This window comes from Phocoena phocoena, chromosome 10 (genome assembly GCF_963924675.1).
Source record: "Phocoena phocoena chromosome 10, mPhoPho1.1, whole genome shotgun sequence".
Taxonomy (NCBI): domain Eukaryota; kingdom Metazoa; phylum Chordata; class Mammalia; order Artiodactyla; family Phocoenidae; genus Phocoena; species Phocoena phocoena.
Window position 1 is genome coordinate 41,495,528 of NC_089228.1, and position 16,248 is coordinate 41,511,775.

A 16,248-nucleotide genomic window follows, 5' to 3' on the forward strand; every position below is an offset into this window, starting at 1 on the left:
CTCTTGGACAATCAGGTGTAGCTAGTCCACCACATGAGAGAAACTAACAAAAGAACCCAGAGCAGTCTGGGATCTTGGTTTGGGTGCTTAGTTTTCCCAGGATACCGTGGAGACTGGCCAAGCTGATGGCCTTCTGCTGGCATCACCACTGTCACCTGCAGCTAGAACCAGCGTTTCGAGAGTAGCTGATGTGTTTCCTGCGAAAGGCCTGGAACATTCCATCTGAGGCTGATTCTGAACCTCCGTCACTCAGCCCAACTGTAGCTTAAAAAAATCACTTGGCTCTTGTGAAGCCAACCCAGAGCCACTCCCGCAGGAGAGCGTGGGCCTCTAGCGGCACCACAACAAAAGGTGACTGCAGCTGTGCAAAAAGGCCTTTGCTGTGTTCAGAGACCTGCCCCCCGACCCCCGGTCACACCCCGCTTCTGCAGCATATTTATTTTCTGTGTTGAATGGACTCTTGTCCTTTGTTCCTCTGCTGTGTGAGCTCAGGTTTGCTGTGCACTATGCGGCTAGAGAATGTGTATGGCTGCAGGTATGCTTGCAGCCATATTTAGGTATGGCTCCTATAAATAGCTTTCTTATTTTAAACAGGTTCCCAATTTTACTGAGGCTTTGGGGTTGCAGTATATTTTTTTTTAATGCAAACGACAATGAAAGCTATTGAAAGTGGTGGCTCCACCCAGTAGACTGAATTACACTAGAAGTCAAGAAGAAGGAAACATCCTTGGGGTCTCAGATCACTATTTAAAAACAAAAACAAAACCCCAGCAGCCCCTTGATGGCCCAGCTCTCTGAATAACCGTCACTCTTTAGTGTTGATACCAGCCACCTTGCTCACCACTGTCTCAGAAGCCACTGATCACCCTCGCCCATGAACACAGCCTCTGTCAGGCACACTCATAAACCTCAAGGAAGGGTGTTTGGGAGAAAGCGTGGCCTCTGCAGAGCGCTTCTGGCTGGAGCCCACCTACTCCAGGTCTACTGGACCAAGAGCAGGCAAGGAAATTCTCAAGCAGGAATCTGGAACTGAAACACCACATAGGGTTTAGAAAGTAGACATGAAAAGCCACACTATGTAGTTCAAAAATAGAGGGGATGGTTTTTCTGGCAGTTCTCGGTTGTCACTTACCTTCGGTGGTGAAGTCATTCCAGACTCACATGAAAAGAAATCCCCATTTGGGGATGAAATCTCAATCTGTTTTATGATACTGGTTAGATGTCCACTGACGTGGTTTTACAGGAGTTTCAATCTCAGAAGCCCACCTTGGTGACTCTACATGGGAGAATCCCATCCTTGACTCAGAGGTTTTGAGAATCAGCAGAGCCACCATCTGTGATCCTCAGAACCAAGGGTTGCCCAGAGACTGGAGTCAGCCATCCACATTTACAAAATGCTTACCTGAAACGTACTTTTCAGTGGAACCTTGGGTAAGTTTCTCTCTTTTCATTGTGCTTCTTCCAAGGAAACAGGAAAGACTGAGTTAATGCCTTTTCTCTCTTAAGCACTTTTTCAAAATAATAAAGTACATCTTTAAATTTGGGGAGGCATTTCTGATAAAAAGGCTTCCTTAGAACCTTAGGACAAGTGTTATCCAGAGATGATCCTGCCCCTGGTGGCTGCAGAGCAACAGTGAAGCCTCAGTTGGATGGCTTCCAAATCGGAATTGCACTTTAATTGACTAATCCTCAGTTCTTGCAGCCCTGTGGGATAGCGGGTCTGGAAACCCATCGCATTCTTATCTGCCAAAGAATTACCCAGAAGCACATCAAGTGTCAACACTCTACCTGCACAGCAGGGGTGATGAACTTTTGTATCCTAAAACATATTCCTTATAGCATCTGCTGCACCATTTGGGAATGTCTTTATTTTTAACCTCAGGATTTAAATAAACACTATGTCATTGACAGTAGTGTCATCTTTCATTCTGTTGAGACATAAGGCAAGCGATGAAGTTGCCCACAGCAGAGGCAGGGTCGAGCTGCCCTTCTGGGACACGTCTTGTACCATGACTTTTCAAAAGGGCCTGAGCCAGCAGCTGCCCTGAACAGTTGCCACATGGCCTGATATCTGGACCCACAGTCTGCTCTGAGGCCTGTGTCCAGACCTGCCTGAGCCATCGCAATGCACCAACCCACTGCCCTCTGCCAGGTGAGCTTTTGCTTTCAGCAAAATTCCGCAGCCCTCCCCTGGTCCTCAAAGAGCACACTGAGCAAAGAGCGACCTGATTTACCAGCATAATGGGGTGGGGGAGGAGGTCACGGTGACCTAAAACCACAGTTAGTGAATCTGGATATAAATCTGGGCAAGACTGCCAGCACGAGGCAGTACAGAGGATCAGCAAAGAGCCTGGACACAGGCCCCGGGGTGCATGTCCCAGTCACTCCACCGGGCAGATTGAGCTCGAGCTGGGCAGTCCATCTGCACTCACCTCTCCTGAGTGCCTTGTGCCCCACAGAGCTCCTCCCAGTCCCCCTTCCCTCCACCTCCCTCCAACCCTCCCCCTGCCCCCCAGATTCTCCTGTGGCCTCATCTTTCATCAGTTACTCAGGAATAAGTTACTTTCCGTAATCGGATTGTTCCCGCTAGGGCCAGGACCTGTGTTTCTTGCATCTTCATCTCCCTCTGCCTCACCTCACAGCATCCAGCCAGCACTGTGCCAGGCACGAGAGAGCTCGCCAGCCTCTGAATCGGCGAGGACACTCGGTGCCTTGGTCAGCTCTAAGCCATCAACAATCCCACTGGCCAACTTGGCCAGAGACAAACTCCCAAAACCCCCATGTCAGAGAAGGACAAAGGGCAAGCCTGCAGGGGAGGTTTGGGGAGAATGGAGGTGAGCTGGTCACTAGATCCGACCCCTCACAACCCCCTATACCTTCAAGTCAAGCCTCTTACTGTCCAGTAACAGAAGAGTGGTTCATCCAAGTGCCCAAAACAGCACAGCAGAAGGATTTCTTTATTAATAGGACAGTCCCTCCCGAGACTCAGGTGGCCACGTGGACTGGGCCTAGAAGGAGAACCGACGGGGACACATGGATGTGCAGGCTGCTCTATCTGGGCTGGGATCCTTCGTGGCAGAATCCCTGTGCACCTCACCCCACCTGCTGAACCGCTGAGTAGTCCAAGGTGACCAAACCAATCCTCCGCTCCAGGGTTTCCCAGCCCCCACTCGATTCCAGGCATTCTGGCCCATCTCGGCGTCCGTACGCGCCGTGGCGCTCGGTTCCACACCTCTTCCGCTCGGTCGCCGCGTGGTGCTGGAGAACGTAGAGATTTCCCCAGGTGACTCAGAAGGACACTGTCTGCAGGGTCAGCCCTTTCGGTTTGAAGATGCGTGGGAAAAATCTGGCAAGTGGGGCCCGCCACGCACGCACATCTGAAAAGCAAATAGGTGGTGAAACCTGTCGCCCGAGATGAGAAAACGGACTTTTTCGGCGGGAGAGATTGAAGCCGAAGCCATCAAAACCCAGGGGAGAGCCGAGCTATTATGAAAGCCGCTCAAAGTGGGTTAGGGTTGAAAGAAAGGTCAGCCTTTTACTTTTTCCACACCTGCTGGTTTCTAAAGAAAGATGGTAAAGCCGAGCAGAAGTCAGAAGTGTGATTGCTGACCTCTGGCCTTTGATGTGTGTCTCCTGGTCCCTCCCCCATCCCCCGAGCCCTGGGGGAGGATGGAGGCTGGTGTAGCTTCCTCACACCTCCTGGCAGGTTCGTGCTGAGGTTATCGCAGACTTGGCAGCCCCATATGCAGCCTGGAATGAGCAGTCTTCTTAGCTCAAAAATGAACAAAGGGAGCCAGGCCTCGCCAAAGCTGAGAAGCGTGAGTGCCCTTCCCCAAGGAAGGCCTCATTTCCAGAGCAGGTTTGGCTTTGGGCCTGTGGCTCCACAGAATCCTCAAAGGGGAGGTGATTTCAGGGAGGCCTCCCAGCTTTCCACTCCCAAGGTGGCCTCTGACTGAGCCTCAAGGAGAGAAGGACACCATTCCTGGGAGGTCACACATCCGTCTGCCAGGTCAGTGGGTCAGGCGTTGTCTTCTCCCTGGCGTGAGAAAGGAAAGCGGGTGGGGGGTGGGGGAGGGTGAAAGGATAGGAGAGTGACGAAGGGGTCCGAAAAGAGGACCAGCAGCAGGGAGGGCCTTTCCGGAGGAGGCCTCGAGGGGTGCCACACCGCAGGCCAGCTTAGCAGAAGCCGCCTTTCTCGTGGGAGGAAAGGAGCAGTGGGGAAATGGCAGGTTTACGGAACAGACACCAAAGGCAGTGAATGCAGACACGGAGAAGGTAATCCAGTTTGTCCCTCTGACTTCAAGGCCCCACGTGCTTTCACCAAACAGCCCTTGCGTGTGGCAGCAGGTCAGCCCTCCAAGTGGCCTTTGCACGATACACAGGGTCCATATGTAGAACCAAAGGTCTTTGTAAGGACAGCCCTTCTCCACCAGCAAGGACCCCACAGGACTGTTGGGTGTTCTCAGCAAGAGGATCACACGTTCACACCCCCAAGATGACCCTGTGGAAGAGGGATAGGGACCCATGAGGCACAGATCAGGCACACAGGCTCCTTAGGATCAAGGGTTCAGGTGTTAAGCTATCAGGAAAAGCCCAAGACTCACCCAGGGCTCAATTTTGCTCCAGAGTCAAACTGTTCATTTATTAAGTGTCAGTAAATACAAAGCAAGTAGCATAGAGTTTCTTAGAAGAAAGTCCTCTTATTTGGGTTACCTGGTGGCACATTAAAATGCAGAGTCATGGGCACTCCCCACATCAACTCTGGTTCATCAGGTCTGGTTCATTCACAAGTCGGCCAGGTGATTCTGGTGGAGGTGATCCATGGACCACACCAGAAAGTCATTGATGATCACTACTGTGTCACCATTTTGGTTAGAACTTGAGGAGAGGGATAAAATCAGCTAATGGATATGTCTTCTAATTTAACTCTGCCAGTGACCCTCAAATCTTGGAACCAGGACCTATCCCTCAATCCACTGATCCAAGCACTAGGATGCAGTGGTGGAAATTTCATTCTTGGAGAGGAAGATATTTCTAAATGAATCACCTGATATGAAACTATTCTACAGGTAAAATCTTTTTACAATCATAATTTTCTTCTTTATGGCTTGTATTTGTATTCAAGGGACATGTTGTTAACTGGCGTCATTTGTAAATGGAAAGACATTCCCTCCCCCAAATCCAAAGTAGTCCCATATGTGTCCACAATTTAAGAATTAGAGGAAGAAATATGAGTTTGGTACCAAAGGGTTTGGGTTCCTAAGCTGGTCCATACACAGAATTCAGAAGGTCTATGAACTTGGAAAATGACATCTTTCCCCTATTATCTAATTAAAACGTAGGTCTTCCTTCAATTATGGATATAGACTACATGCCACACTAGTATGTATTAGCAAGACCTGTGACTCGGTCACTGGTGGAGATGACAGATATTTTCAAGTTACACGAAAGTTGTTGCAGACGCTCAAAATATCATTTATGCTGACTTCCACTATGAAATGAAGGTTGTCATTAGGCCTGCTGGTAGATTTTATTTAACGTGTTCATAAAGAGGCATGTGTGTTGCTAGTTCACAAATTTGTTTTAATAGTTAGAGAATTATACGTCAGTGTAATTGGTTTCCTTTATAATCCTATTTATTTTATTCATTTTAAAACATTCTGAAAAGGAGGCTATAGGCTTTGTCAGATTGTCAGAGGGGTGCGTGAGGGGAAAAAAAAGGTTAAGGACCTTTGGGTTCTGGCAGGTCTTCATGGAAAAGAATACAAAGATCATCTCGTTGCAGCACTGATTTGTTAATAATAACATATAATTAATAGCAGCATATCTAATTTAATAGGCTCTTGCCATAAGTCAGCCACGTTTTCCAGATGAGGAAACCAAAGACCCAGGGAACTTGATAAGTTAGAACCATTTGGAGAAGAGGTTACTACTAGGCTGAGACGGCTGCGGTTCTCCAAACCGTTACCATTTCACTAGAACATAGATTCTCCAGTGATTAAAAAACAACCTTCCATGTACCAGGCTATGCTATGGCAGCTCTTAACCTTCAGGCCCTTACTGTGTATCATCTTCCATACATGAGGCTTTATCAGTTGTTTATTGTCACAATAACACTGCATAATGAACAGTCTCAAAACCGGTGGCTTAAACCACTAAGCATTCATTTCGCTCACACATCTGTAGGTTGACTAGAAGGTCTTCTGGACTCACTCTTGCTGGGCTCACTGATGTGTCTGCCCTCCATCAGCTGTGTGTCATCTAGGCAGTTCCGCTCATCTCAGCTGTGCTCTCTCACATCTGAGGGCTGGCTGGCTGCTCACTGACCTTGGCTGGGCTCACTCCCATGTCTGTGGTCAGTTGGTTGGTCCCCTGGGGCTGGCTGGGCTAGCATGGCCTTGGCCAGATGACTGTGCTCTGCCCCTCACAGTCTCCCATTCCCCCAGCAGGATGGCCCAGGCTTGCTCAGACGCCTGCTGGGCAGGTTTCCAAGCGAGCAAGGAGTACACAAGCCTTGGGAGACCTAGTCTCAGAAGTGCACAGCCTCACTTCAACCACATTCTGTTGACCAAAGCAAGTCACAGGCCAGCCCAGGTTCAAGGTATAGGGAAAGGGACTCCTTGATGGGAGGAACTGCAGGGTCACATTGTAAAGGCTTTGGGGACAAGGGGTGGAGAATTCGGACTATTTTTGCTATCATTCTACCGCAGAGTCAGTTCGATCTTCCCTTCTTGCACTTCCCCCTCCACCCCGATTCTCACTCTCCTTCAGGAAAATACAGGCCTTCTCCAGATCCACTCATCCCTGTGCACAAAGATACACACAAGACTCTTCATGGACACATTGTCTGTGACAGCAAAACACAGGAAAGAGCATATTCAAGGTGGGTGGGTTGAAGAATGACTGCCTGTGGAAATGGGGCTTTGGAGATGGTGGCTTTTACTTTTCTCTTATAACTTTTTGTACCATACAATTGTTTTTACTGCATGCCAGTTTAACTTTTAAAATTTGAAAACTAATTTATCAGAAGAACAAATTCACCTCAGTTTGTGGTTATCTCAGTTTCCCAGTAAACAACCAAATGCCCGGTTCCTCCGAGCTCAGGTCATAACAGAGTTGTTCATCTCTTCCTACATTCACCAGAGGGCCACTGCTCCTGTGAGCATGACCACATGAAGCCAGAACGGGAGGGCCTGGGAGCAAGCCACAATCTGATCAGGCCTCTTGCTCCCCCGACCTCAGGGCTGGCCCATCTGGAGCCACCGTACCATCCTGACTCGACCCACATGAGAAGAGAGCTATTCCTAGGCTCCATGGTGGGAGTTTGACCACTGGAGCAAAAGTACTTGAACTCCATTTGGGGAAAAAGTATAGCAGTATCTAGGAGGTCGGATTCTAGTATCAAGAAGGCATGAATGGATTCCTGGTACCACTACCTGCTAGCTATGGCTTGTGGTGATGGGGGGTACTCTGTGCCCCACTTTCTCCATCTGTTAAATGGGAGACATAACAGTAGCTACTTCATAAGGATGCTGTGGAAACCACATAAGAACAAAAAGGGCCTTATGGAGTGTTTCCCGTAAAGAGCCACTCAGAAATGTGATAGCTGTTGTTATCAAGAAAGCTCTCTGCATACACCTTGTCCAACCCCTTTTCCTCTCCTCTCTGGGTATCAGTCAGCTAGGTAGTTGAGGGATTGAGCGGTTGGGATCATTGAAGACAAGTTAATTTACAGAATAGCAGCTTCTGGTGGTTGTGAAACACAACCCAAAGTTATTAGACATTCCTCCCGTAAGAGGTGGGTCTGGGGCCACTCCCCCACTTGAACCTGGGCTGGCCTGCTCTGACTGGGGAGAACAGCCAAAGTAATGCTATGTGACTGACTTTTGGTGCCAGGTCAGAAAAAGACATACAACTTCCCCCTGGTCCTCTTGGACCCTTGCTCAGGAGAAGCCAGCTGCTACGTGCGACCCCTGTGCTGAGGGACCATGGCTTGGCACCCTACTTGGCAGGCCGCGCAGCTTCTGGCCCAGTGGCCTGACCCTCCCAGTGCAGCTTTCGGGTGACCACACCCCCAGCCAGCATCTGACAGTGGCCAGAGGCCTCAAGCTAGACACGCCCAGCCAATCCCCTTCCAAATTCCTGACCCTCACAATGGGGAGCACTGTAAACGGTTACTGTTTTATACCGCAGAGCTTTGTGGCAGCAGTAACGGAGACATAGCTGAACAGAGCACAGGCACGTTCTAACAGCACTCCTTTCACGTAATTGTGAGTGAGACAAAAAGAGAACACTGTATCGAAAAAATTGTTTCATTGGATGACCCCTTATACTTCATCACAGCAGATCTGACATGAGTGTTGTCTATACATCCCCTTTCCACATCCTCACTTCCCATGTGCTTCTCACACAGCCCTAATCTGCCCTGACGAGGCGTCAGAAGGCACTCACATCGAGGCCACAGGCAGCCGCTGTGGAGCCAAGTCCAGACACGCTCCCGGCCCTCATCCTCCAACTTTAAGCATCTCAACACAGTTGATCCCTCCTTGATCCCCCCTTGCTTGCCTCCCACGGTGACACTCCTCTCCCGTTTCTCTTACCTGAGTGGGCGCTGCTTGGTCCCCCACGCAGGCTCCTCCTCTATCCAGCCTCTAATAGTGGGTTCCTAGAGCCACATCCTGCCCTACCCTCAGCCCTCGTCCTCTCCACTCTGTCTTGATCTTAGCAGTTCCCATGGGCATGACTGTCATCTTCATGTGGGTGACCTCCAGATTTGCATCTTTTCTCTAACTCCAATCTTGCGGGGAGAGCTAGGATGACCCTAGATGGAACTCTTGATTTCTACCCCCAAGCTTCTTCTCCACTAATCCTCCCCTCCCCAGTGGTGGCACCACCGACCGCCCGGAAGTTCAAGCTCAAAACCTCATCCTTGATTCCTTCCTTTCTCTCAACCCTCACCCGCGCCTGTTGCTTCTACTCCAGAATGAGTCTCAAAGTCATCCACCTCCTCCACCACCTCTGCCGCCATCACCCTGAGCCCAGCCACCATCGTCTCTTTCCTGAACAACTGCAGCAGCCTTCTGATTGGTCTCTCTGCTTCTTCGCTTTCCTTCCCACTCCCAGAACCCCTGCCAACCTTTCTTCACCCAGGGGCTTTAGAGATCTTTAAAACATGAGTCAGATCAAGTCACACTCCCACTTAAATATCTTATCCCTGGCAGTGGAATAGAATCTAAATTCATCATCTGGGTCTGAGGAAACCCCTACCTTTCTCCCCAGTCTGACCTCCCTCACGCTCATAACCTCCAATCAACAGTGAAAGAAGCCAGAGTCTTCTTTCAGCTCCTGAACTGTGATAATCACTTCCCTGCCTCAGTGGCACCAATGAGGATTAGAGCTGATGGTCCCACACTGTCTCAGTGAGTCAGATCTCTTCTGGCCCTTAGAGGCTTTCTGGTTCCAAAAGTTGAACGAAAGTACTGGGGCTCACTCTGCCTTTGTTAGTCTCCCAGGGTATTCTGAGTTCCCTATATTGTTAGTCCCACTGAGAAGGTGTCGCCCACAGTGTGAGACCTTTTAGAGTCTGCTCATTCATTCCTAACTGTCTCTGTATCTCCCTTGGTCCCTTTGGTAAGGAGCGGCCCAGCCAGATAGGAAGTTTCCATCCAGTATTCATTCATTCATTCATTCATTTGTTTATATCTGGAGCTTTGAAAGGATAAGAGCATGATTTTTGAGGGAACTTATGTGATGTCTTGGACTTGCTTTAAAATACTCTAGCAAAGATAAAGGAAGGAGCTAAGGGAGAAAGGTAGGAGTGGAGGAAGAAAGAGGGGAAGGGAGGAGCAAAGGAAGGAAGGGGGGCAAATGAAACGAAGAGTGAAGAGAAAAGGAAAGAAAGAAGAAAAGAGACTGGGTGGTATAGGCGGGGTAAGAATGGGGAGAATGTTGATCACTGTTGAAGCTGGGTGATGGGTACGTGGAGGTTCATTATGCTCTTCTCTCTACATTTATGTAAGCTTTTTAATTTCCATAATTAAAGAGTTTAAAGAGAAAAGGACATGAGTGGAGATAACCTGAACCAACGCAATGGCAGGGACACTTTCCTACGTACTTAGCCTGGCATAGGCATGGGTGCTACAGGGCCTTTGCACGTACCACTCCCTCCTCCCAGTACGCCCTCCCTCCCCTTCTTCTTGTAGGTGATTCCTGCTCATCCTTCAGCTCTCAGCTCAATGTCAGTTTCTCATGGAAACCTTCCCTGTCTCCCATCCCCCGAGTAGGTCAGAGCCTCCTGTAACGCACTTTCTAACATCTTAAAACCATCTCTTTGTGACAGTCTGATTAGGGTCTGTCACCTGTGGACGGTGAGCTTCATGAGCGCTGGGCCCGTGTCTGCTTTTGCTCAGCATCACCTAAGCCCAGTGCCTGACACGTAGAAAATGTTCTGTAAGTTTTTGTTGAATGAGGTTGTTAAAGTATTGTTGTCAATTGCTGTATTTTCCCAAGGTACAGGGTTTCACGAGGATGGGTGCTTCATGAGACCAAGTATTTGAAATTGGAGGGCCCACTGATTGATTTGACACACGGTTCTTGTCTGTCATGTGTGAAGCCTATTGTAGGTGCTAGGCAAATAGCAGTGAACAGAACAGAAGAACAATCCCTACCCCGTGGAGTTTACAATTGTTGTGTATCAGGTGGTGCTAAGAGCTGTGGAGAACACCAAAAGCGGAGGGTGGGGGCGGCGGGGGAGGACTGAGGCGTGGCAGGGAAGGCCTGGAGGAGAAGGTGGTGCTTGACCACAGACCTCAGGAGGTGGGGTAGGAAACTTGACTGGTGGGGATCCAGCCACAGTCACCTAGAGAACTGCAGGGTGAACTGTCTGATACCTCGTCCAGCCTCTTCTTTAATGCTGGGTCTTTGCCGTATGCTCCGGGGGGTTCACCCGGGACGGTCCCGTTATTGTGTTGGCTCTTAAAGACTAACACCAGAAATTGTTGGCTTCTCAGCATTCTGTTTATCAACTGCTACATAACGAATTATCTCAAACTCAGTGGCTTAAAACAATAATAACCATTTTATTATATCTCATGATGGTGTGAGTCAGGAGTTTGAGTAGGCCTTGGCAGCGTGATTCTTCTGTTCCATGTGGTATTGACACACTTGGTGGCATTCAGCTGGCGGATGGTCTAGTCTGTTTGTGAGAAAGGAGCTAGGAAAGACAGGTGGGGACAGAGTGGGCTGAGGAGGACAGGTGGGTGTCCGGAAGTCTGGCCAGGTTTGGGTGCAGTCTCCACGGACCTGCACGTCTGCAGACCTGCAGCGGAATCTGTGGCTCCTTCACACAGAATTTGAGGCTCCACAGCTGCATGTGTTTGGGGAGGAGCCCGGGAGAGGGAGCAGGGAGGAACCTTCCTGAGTCTGTGAGGATGATGACATTGTCCTGTGCTGGTCCTCCCGCATGGCCCACTTTCGGAGGAGGGCTCAGCACGGCCTCAGCTGTCACATGTCATCATTTAGAGTTTGTGTGCAGTGCTATATGAAGCAGTGCTGGCCAAGGCTGTGCCCATCCATCTTGGCATCCCCTGGTACTCAACCTGGTACTTGGCAAATTGTTGGTCGACCCTCCAAAGCAATGGCTGATATGTCTGACCATGTCAGGCAAGGCGGGACAGCATCGTGGGCAGAAGCCAAGGCTGGAGTGCCAGACACGCCCAGGGTCGTGTCCTAGCCTTGCTGATTACTAATGGCGTGATGCTTAGCGAGTTCCTGATCTCTGAAGCTCAGCCTCTTCATCTGTAAAGCGGGGTGAGTTACCATGTCTACCTGGTACAGAGCAAGCAAGCAGGAGATGACGGCTGGAAGGTCATGAGGGGAGACTGTCTGTCCTGTACCCGTGGGGCCTGGCAGGCCACGGGTGTGCACAAAGGTCTGCTGAGGGTTGAATTAAGATCAGGCAGCCTCCTGAGATGAGTTCTGTGACGGATGCTCACAGAATTCTCTGTAGCTCTGGACACCCCATGTTCTTTACCCGGAGGGTCTCAAATGCGCTCTTGTAATTGGCAACCCCTGGTGAAAAGACTGTTGCAGGCTGCCTTCTCTAGAAGCAGATGCTGAGCTGGAATTTGGGGGGTGAGATGTCTATTAGGGATCAACAACTAAGAAGGGAAGTTGGGGGAAACAGGTTTGGGCAGAGGGAGGAGTCAAACTGAGAAGCAAACCCAACAGGCGTTGCCAGCCTGGCAGGAAGCTCTGGAGCGGATGCTGCCCATCAGAGCACCCCCGACAGGCTGACACCCTCTACACCCCCCTTCCAGGCGTTGGACGCAGGGGAATGGACCTTGGGTCACGTGGCTCTGGCCAGGGTTGCGCCATGCAGCGGAGGCAGACCTGAAGGAACTGGCAGCTGGACATTATGTGCTGACCAGGTTCCCTACAAGTTATTTCACGAAAGGACATCGGTTGGTGCCTCTCCATTAACCACAGAGATTTTTTACTTATCTTGTGTACAAGAGCGGAGAGGAATTCACAAAGGGTCTCGTTTTGGAGAAACACATTTGCATGTCTTTCATAGGATTTTATAAAACAAACATTGAAAGGGACATTAGCTATTTGGGTTGTCTGTAGTAATCATGCAGAATTGACTAGAGGAACACTCCATGTCCCAAGAGGATGCTGGGCTTAGACTGCAGTTGTAACAGGAGGGCCATATGGAACGGGGCAGAAGGAACTGTGTTGCAGGCGCACCATGTCTTGGTCGTGATGATAATTCTAAAGCCACAATATTTGTTAATCACACATAGTAAACAATCAGTAAACATTTGTCAAATGAAGAGAGATTTGTTTGGAGCATCTAAAATGTGTGAGGTGTGGGTGCTGGAGGCCCTGATTATTTCCCTTTTCTCAAAGTCACTTAGAGCCCCTTGACCAGACCTCACTTTGAGACAAGCTGACCAGAGTGGAGGAGGAGCAGCTCCAGTGTAGAGAGGTCAAATCCACTGATGGACAGAGATCCAGGGGTGGGATGGGGTGATGCTCCTTGCCATGCTTGACCTGGAGCCCACGGGAAGCTCCAGTCAATGAGGCCAACTCAGAACTGGAAAACCAAGCACACCTGCTGAAAGATTACAACCATAAAACACAGGTGCCAGCTTTTCATTTATTAAAGCAGAAAGACAGTTGGAGGTGTCTGAAGGTCTCAGGCTTCGTGGCAGCTTTGCTGTGTGTCTAAGCCCATCATACAAACACTCCGCATAACCGCCACACTACGATGGTGACGGCCTTCTGTGAGGCTGACAGGTCGAAGTGGAAGGAGCTCGCTGGAGCTGGTTGCTTCCTCGCACAGGACTATTTGTAGCAGGCGCTATGGACAGACAGAGGAAATCATAACCACACGCCTCTCCCAGGGGTTGGCGGCGGTGGTCTGAGCCACTCAGCGGACCGTGGGAAGGCAGTGGTGTCCAGTACCACTCTAGCCGGCCCTCCTTGACCACCAACTCCTCTCAAGCTGCTGTAGGTAACAGGACAGCACTACTGCCCAACAGACGTAATGTCCCGTTGCTCAACCTTGCTAATTTTGGGGGGGAAGTTTTCCGGCAGCTGACTTCTAATATGTGAAGTACAAATTTGAGAAATGACCGATTTTAACAAATTTCTTCATTCAACATAGTGTGTCTGCTATACCCAAGGCACTGTGTATGGGGTGTGTTTGGCACATAGACCAGATGAGGAACGCACACACGAAGTTGCTGTCCAAGGGCTCGCTCACCCGAAGAGGCTGCTTGTCCTGGAAACTATCTGCAAACCAGTTTATAAGCCATACGGTGACACCAGCCTCGTGATTCTCAGCCGAGGTTGGGGGGGGGGGGGTCTCACCTGAGACTTGGCTTTCCCATATTGCTAGAACGTAAGCATCTTGGCAGAAAGGACTATCATATTCCCATTATAACCTCAGTGAATAGAAAGGGGCTGGCTCACGGTGTGCACACAGATGTTTGCTGAATGAACAAATGAGGATTCTGTAGGCCTGAAAGTCAGGCCAAGGACCACATCTCTAGTCATGCAAGCAGACTGCTTCAGAATGGCAATCCCCACTTGAATGTGCATGTTGTGATGTGCTGATTTAAGATTAGTCTTTAAAAATTGTTTTTCAGTAGAAAAGGCAATTTCTTTTTTATAATAAACACATCCAACTTCATTCAGTTTCTTGATTTTTCTGATTTATAGAGTTCCAGTAAAATGTAATTATAGTATAATCCTCTTTTATCATTATTTCCGAAAAGTACGCACACAGCGTATTTTATGGAAATGTTGAGTGGATCACAACTTCCTTGTGGCTTTCTCCTTGTTGATTCTTCTGACGTTTTTATGTTAGGATAAACCTGCTACTAAAACCTAGTTTAATTTGAATATAAAATGGTCCTATTCATGCAGTCATTTAAAAACGAAGACAATTTGCCAACAAAGGATACTTAAAATCTGTAAAATATAATATAGCTGCAGCATGTCTTTAATCCTGCATTGAAGCTGCGTTAGGACTGGGACAGTCTAATAGTGACAGTCGGGTCCTAAAAGAAGTCTTTGGAACTAGGCGTGGTCATTGTGCGTTAGGGTGCAATGCAGGGTTCGTAGTTCTTGTGGTGTTCCCACATCTCCTCTCTTAAAAATCAGGGGGGAAAGGGCTTCCCTGGTGGCGCAGTGGTTGAGAGTCCGCCTGCCGATGCAGGGGACACGGGTTCGTGCCGCGGCCCGGGAAGATCCCACATGCCGTGGAGCGGCACTGCTGAACCTGCGCGTCGAGAGCCTGTGCTCCGCAACAGGAGAGGCCACAACAGTGAGAGGCCCGCATACCACAAAAAAAAAAAAAAAATTGGGCCGAAGACCTAAATAGACATTTCTCCAAAGACAGACAGATGGCCAAGAAGCACATGAAAAGCTGCTCAACATCACTAATTATTAGAGAAATGCAAATCAAAACTACAATGAGGTATCACCTCACGCCGGTTAGAAGGGGCGTCATCAGAAAATCTACAAACAATAAGTGCTGGAGAGGGTGTGGAGAAAAGGGAACCCTCTTGCACTGTTGGTGGGAATGTAAATTGATACAGCCACTATGGAGAACATTATGGAGGTTCCTTAAAAAACTAAAAATAGAATTACCATATGACTCAGCAATCCCACTACTGGGCATATATCCAGAGAGAACCGTAATTCAAAAAGACACATGCACCCCAATGTTCATTGCAGCGCTATTTACAATAGCCAGGTCATGGAAGCAACCTGAATGCCCATTGACAGACAAATGGATAAAGAAGATGTGGTACGTATATACAATGGAATATCACTCGGCCATAAAAAGGAACAAAATTGGGTCATTTGTAGAGACATGGATGGACCTAGAGACTGTCATACAGAGTGAAGTAAGTCAGAAAGAGAAAAACAAGTATCGTATATTAACGCATATATGTGGAATCTAGAAAAATGGTACAGATGAACCAGTTTGCAAGGCAGAAATAGAAACACAGGTGTAGAGAACAAATGTATGGACACCAAGGGGGCAAAGCACAGGGGGAGGTGGTGTGATGAATTGGGAGATTAGGATTGACATGTACACACTAATATGTATACAATAGATAACAAATAAGAACCTGCTGTATAAAACAAAAACAAACAAACAAACAAAAAACAGCATAGGATGGAAGAGCCAAACTCAGTTGAGTTCTTCCACTTAACTGCCCAGTGTTATTTAGGTTCGGCCCATGCCTATTGCTTGTTCTAGGTTCCTCAGAGGTTATCTGGGTCTCCTCCTGGAAACGGTGGCCATATAGACAGCTCCGTCCATAGACTGCCTTGGGGAGGCCATCCTTCCCTTTGACTGTAGGCCGTTCTTGTTGTGCCGGGACCCATGTTGATGTGCTGGTCCCAGGCCAATGCTTATTTGCCACCAACTGCCCGCACTCGGGGTGGGTTGGCGCAGCCTTTGTATTACCCTTTGCTCCCCCTGGTTGCTGCCCACTTTCTGCTCACTTTATTTCTCACTAACATGTAGTTTAGAAGTGGGTGGGGAGAAGATGGACACCATGGCAGAGCCTAGAGCTTTTGTGTCCCCTTTGGAAGGGATGGCCTTGGAACTGAAACCACAGCAGTTCACAGCCTGCTGGGAAAAGGAGATGCTTCCTCGGGAGCAAGTGGCAAAGCTGGTATGGTTTATGGTGCTGCTGTAATTGTCCTTCTTGGAGATTCCACTGG